This window comes from Tupaia chinensis, unplaced genomic scaffold, assembly GCF_000334495.1.
Source record: "Tupaia chinensis unplaced genomic scaffold, TupChi_1.0 Scaffold000117_2, whole genome shotgun sequence".
Lineage (NCBI taxonomy): Eukaryota > Metazoa > Chordata > Mammalia > Scandentia > Tupaiidae > Tupaia > Tupaia belangeri.
Genome location: NW_006159583.1, coordinates 3,189,564 through 3,195,615, shown reverse-complemented (window position 1 = coordinate 3,195,615; position 6,052 = coordinate 3,189,564). Strand labels below are relative to the sequence as shown.

At 37.9% G+C, this 6,052-nt stretch overlaps 1 non-coding gene across 1 annotated transcript; it reads left to right on the top strand.

Annotated features, from left to right (window-relative positions):
- Positions 1-1,644: 1,644 nt before the first annotated feature.
- Positions 1,645-1,777, top strand: LOC114007070 (small nucleolar RNA SNORA64/SNORA10 family). The gene has a single exon (XR_003548728.1). It is a non-coding gene; the product is annotated as a small nucleolar RNA SNORA64/SNORA10 family (small nucleolar RNA).
- Positions 1,778-6,052: the final 4,275 nt, after the last annotated feature.

Genomic DNA, 6,052 nt, shown 5'->3' with positions numbered 1-6,052 from the left:
AAAAGTTCAGGAAATATCTCCCCCTCAAAGGATCAACACTCTTCACCAACAATGGGTAAAATACAGGAGATTGCAGAAATGTCAGAAAAAGAATTCAGCATACTCAACGAGATGCAAGAGAAAACAGAGAATCAATTGCAGATGAGAAATCCTTCTATGACATGAAGGAGGAACTTCATAAAGAGACACACTGAAAAAAAAAATCAAACAGAACTTCTGGAGATAATGAATACATTGCAAGAAATCAAAACTTCCCTCAAAAGTATCAATAGCAGATTAGACCATGCAGAAGAAAGAACATCTGACATTAAAGAAAAAAACCTCTAATTTAGTCCAAGCAACTGGAAAAAACAAACAAACAAACAAACAAAACAAAACAAAACAAAAAAAAGACAACCCAGATGCCAAATATCTGCATAATAGGTATTCTGGAAGTTGAAGAGACAGGAAAAGGGGTAGAAAACATCTTTTATGATATGTTAGCTGAATATTTTCCATATTTAGAGTGGCATGAGTACATCTAAATCTAGGAAATACAAAGGACACCAAATAGATATAACAAGAAGAACCTCTCCAAAGCATACTATAACCAAACTGGTAAAAATAAGACAAAGACAAAATTCTAAAAATGGCAAGAGAGAAACACCAAGTTAATTACAAAGGTTATTCCATTAGACTAACATTGAATCTCTCAGCTAACATAATTCAGACAAGAAAAGAATGGGAAGACATGTTTAAAACTCTGAAAGAAAAGCTATTTCGGGACCAGCAGTTAGTGTCATGGCTATGTCACTGGACTCCCACAAAGTCGACCGCGGTTCGCGTCCCGGACCCGGTGGCTTAAAACTCACGCTGGGCGCGTGTGTGTGAGTGCCCAAGATCCTGAGAGGAGAATGGAGGAGAAGGGATTGCGGCGTGGCCATCCCCCCTGGGGGGTGATTTCTCGCTTTCTGTCTCTCTGTCTCTCTCTGTCTGTCTTGCGAGCACATGCACCCTATAGCAAAAACTTCTCCAAAAAAAAAAAAATAGAAAGAAAGAAGAGCTATTTCAGTCAAGAGTACTATACCCAGCAAGATTATCCTTCAAATGGGAAGAAGAAATAAAGTTATTCTTAGATAAATAAACAGTGAAAGAATTCACCAAAACAAAACCAGCTCTTCAGGAAATACTTAAGAGAGTACTATATCAAGAAAGCTAAAGAGAGACAAATAGAAGTAAGAGAACACAAAATAAACTAGGGGAATAAAAGGGAATGGTAAGTCCACATATATTGGTAATAGCATTGAATGTGGGGACTAAATGTAGATTCAACAATTTTACACCCAAGATGGTTTAACTACAAATCCACCAATTATTTGATACACAGTTGTCTCCACAAGTTTCAATTTATATATTTATTATAATAATTGCTTATTGTATAAAACCAGATAATAATCCAAAATGTTACAATTGAGTCTTTTTTTGGAATCAATTTTTTAAAAGGCTAAACTCAAGAACTTTGTAAAACTTATACATCATCAAATCACTGGTTTTACCATGTCTTAAATTTTAAACATCTCTTTCCGATTTTTTTTATCATTTTTTTTGAGGACTTATTTCTTTATGCACAGTATAGTGCTATGGTCTTACAAGAACTCACAGTGTCCTCTCTCAGCTCTGCACAGTCACACTTGGTTTCACCCATGTGGCTTTTGTAAAGGGGAGAGAGAGCAAAGATCCCATCGGGACCCAGGAGTGGCCTCATGTGGCTTCTCTTCCCTCGAGGGGCGCAACAGGCCTGGGGGGGGGGGCGAAGAAAAAAAAAAGAACTCACAGTGTGTGAGTAAAAGTATTCTTTTTCTATCTCTTCCTAATGATCTATTGTTATGTACAATTTGCCTATCTCTAACTGCACCAGTAATTGATAGCCACAGATTTTTTTCAGATTATAAATCTTATCTTGTATAGTCCTCTACATGAAAATTACAAATTATTCTTTCATTGACTGTGTTAAGACTATGTTTGTTAACTTATGGGATTGTCTGTTGCCTAATTTTTAATAAATATGGTTTTCTTCAGACCTGTATCTCACAGTAAAGGATGTCATAGAATATTCAGCACATACTTGCCGAGTAACTAATGGAATAGGTTTCTAATGTTCATCACATAATGTTAAATGTTGAAAGTTGTGAATGTTTATATCATCGACTTGTTTATTACACACCATACACATGCTTTTAAGGAACATTCTGCACCCTACAATGATGTGTAATGATTAAATAAAAATAAATTACAATAAATATTTAAAGAGAAAAAATTAAATAAAAATACTCTTTCTCTAAAATGTACTTTGACATTCCAACATTTATTTAGAGGTCTCAGTTTAAATCCCTCCTCCTTTCCCAATCTTTCCTTTTGAATACAATCTTTGGTTTCTGAACCCATGGGGATGTTATACTCTGAGCCCCTGGGCTACTGAAACCAGGAAAGAATACCTTAGGGCAGCCTCAGTAGCTTATGATTCACACACTTAATTCTTTCACCAGAGCAGCCTCTCTTGTGTTCAACTATGTAATTAGAGTTGCTTGTACATATAACATATATTTAATAGGTGTTGATAGTTGAACAATTTCTACTTCTCTTTGTCCTCTATTTGTCAATTCTCTTTAGGTCTACTGTCATCTCCTTAAGGCCATAAAAAAATGGTCATTTTCCAAGCTATAGAAGCAAACTGTAAGACAAAGAGCAAAGCCAAATGTGTGTGTAGGTGTGTTTGCATGTGTGTATACACACACAAGTATGGCTTTGTGTGAATGTGTTCAATATGTGATGGCAGACCTCAGTCAAGGAAGACTTTCCTGGGGAGTCCTATATTCAGGGAGGAGAGTTGCTATAGAGACAAAAGATACCTATTCCAGGCAGAGGACACAGTAGTACAAATGCTCAAAGATTTAAAGAGTACAGATTATTCAGAGATATGTAAGTAGGGCCATTCAACAAAAGCCTAAGCTTAACATGGAGAAATGGCTAGAGTTGAGGACTGGATCATAAAAGTCCATTTAATTCCATCAGAAGCAGCTTATATTTTATTCTAAAGACAGTCAAAAGCTCTTGAAAGATTTACAGCAGAAGAGTGATTAAATTTCCTTCATAGAGTGCATATGTGATGGGACCAGCAGATGGGATAATGGTTACGTCACTGAACTACCCCATGGCCGACCACTTTGAAACTCATACAGGACATCTGTGCACATGTACCCAAAATCCTGAGAGGAGAATGGAGAAGGGATTGCGGTGTGACCATCCCCTCAGGGGGTGATTTCTTGCTTTCTGATTCTCTGTATCTCTCTTTGTTTGTCTCTCCAGTGTGTGCATGCACCCTACTGCAAAAATCTCTTTCTAAAAAAAGAAGAAAAAATGTGCCCATATGAAAACCAGATGCAGGGAGACTAGAAGCCATTGCACTAAATCCACATATCAGATTCTTCATGTGATGAAGGGTCATTTGAGGGCAGGTAATGTCAGCATGGTTGGAGATGCAGAGAAAGGGCTCCAGGGAGAGATAGCTAAAACCAAAGACATAAAAACTGAAGGAAAACTCAGGTGAGAAGCTGGACAGAAGGTCTGAAGTTTAAGAGAGCCAGAAGGTAATCCACAGCAAAAACTGGATCAGAAGCTGGTGACCCAGTCTGGTCATAGAGCTAAGAAATCCATGTCAGGAAGAAGCAGACCAACCTAAATTAATGGAAATAGCAGGAGGTAAGGTCAGTTATGGTGCATTGTGCTCAGTGCTGGGAAAGCTTTTAGACACATCTGGTTTTGCTCATTCACATAATGGGAAGATGTGGCCGCTGTTTATTGCTACTGCTTTTCTGACTGGGTCTATTTGATCAATTAGCATTACCAAAAATTCATTCTTTAATACAATCAACAATTAACAACAACAACGAAAAAGGCAAACAAACATAATGATGTGAAATAACATATCACAGGGCTTTGCCTCAGGAGAAATAATTCTTCATGTAGCTATAACTGCAACTTTATGGGTATAGAGATAACTATCACATGGGATAAGACTTCAGTATTCCTGCCAGAAGAAGCAATCTGGGTTGTCTCAATTCCAGAGTTCTGTTTTTTTTTTTTTTTTTCTAAGAGGAATATGGCAAACCTCTAGACACCCAGCAGGTGTTTATCTCTTTATTCTTACTCCAAAGGGAGAGAAACAGCATGATGATGTGGTGTTCCAAATTTAAAACAAAGCTCACTTTATCCCAGATGATGAGCTCTAACTGGTAATGTTCCAGGGAAGCAACTGCTGCTATTGAGCTTTCATGCTCTTTTGGGAAATGCAGACTGTGTCTTCCCCATCTTGGCAGCGGTGCACCTCTAACCCATTTAAATACCCACAGTGGTGCGTGCCTGATGGCTCCAAAATTCACATAAGTGAGAAAGAATAGCTTTATACTCTAAAAATCAATACATGGGAGAGTTTCCCTTTTTCTATCACTTTGAACTCTGGTCATTCCTAGAGTGCATGATTACATTATAACACATTTTTAATGTGAACAGTTATATTGAAGTACACTTTGCACATTTTATAATTATCTAATAGACTCTTGACAGTTCTAGAGATGAGTGATTACTAAATTTTAATATTAAAAAAGGAGTCAAAAGAAGAGGCAAGCAGATAGAGTATAGAGCTATTATCCTAAGGAACTTGAAATCTGCCATGCAATGTCTCAAATAACTAACATACAAGACATGATGTGTATGTGCCAAGATAAGAAGTGAACAAGTGCCAGTGGGCACCGAATCCAATTTGAGATGCACTGAACTTGAGGTGCAGGAACAAAATTCATGTGAAATTTTGATTAGGCAATTGGGAAGCTGGAACAGAGCTCAGATGAGAGGTTGGTGTTGAAGGTTACACTTGAGAGTTGCCTGTTTAGAAGTGATGTTTGAATCTTTGGGAGTGGACTTGAGTGCCAAGAAGGAAGCATGTGAGAAAGAAAAAGAGCAAAAGTTGAACCTTCTGAAAAGAGGTTTAAGAATGGTGAAAAGGAGAAGCAGCATGAGATTATGGACTATCTTCAAAAGCAAAAGAAATGTGGGACCAGCAGTTAGCATAATGGCTATATCACTGAACTCCCATGTAGTCGACCGTGGTTCTAGTCCCAGACCCAGTGGCTTAAACTCACACCGGGCCCATGCGCGTGCATGCCCAAGATCCCAAGAGGAGAATGGAGAAGGGATTGAGGTGTGGCCGTCCCCCTGGGGGGTGATTTCTTGCTCTCTGCCTCTCTCTCTCTGTCTTTCTGACTTGCACATGCACCCTATAGCAAAAACCTCTCAAAAAAAAACAAAACAAAACAAAAAAACAAAACAAAGAAAAAAAACAAAGGAAATGAGAGTGTCAAACCACAAAAACAACTTGCAATGTGAAATGTACATGAAGTTTAATAACTTGGTCATGATCAGACTGATTTGCAATGTGCAAGAGAATGGCTTCAGTGCATACTAAAACGAAAGGAAGATCATGATGGACTAGCAAGGGATAAGAACGTAAAATGTAGAAACAACTCGCAAGGAAACACAACACAAAACAAAGATTTGAGCAGTTTGAAAGAGAGTGACCAATGGAAAAGAAAGAGAAATGAGAGAAAAGAAGTAAGAAAGAGAGCAATGGAAAAAATGGCATAAAGGAACAGTGGATATAAGGACAAGGTTTTTAAGTTTGTTTGGGTTGGCTTGATTTTATTTTTAATTTAGGGAAAAGAAGTATGGTTTGCTTGTGAAGATGAGAGTCAAAAGGGAGAAAGATTGAAACTTGAGAGGGGAAGGGAGAACAAGGGAAGATGCCAGACGGATGGCAGCTTAAAGACTCAGATAAAAGCTGCCTTTTTATTTAATGCTCACTGTGTGCCAGGTGGAGTGCCAGGAACATTACACGCATTAAATAATGTAGTCTTTACAATAATATTTGACAGATAATATGAAGCTTACTTTGTGATTTAGGAGACTGAGACTCAAGCTGGTGAAATAGCTCACCAAGGTCCTAGAATAAGGAAAGAGT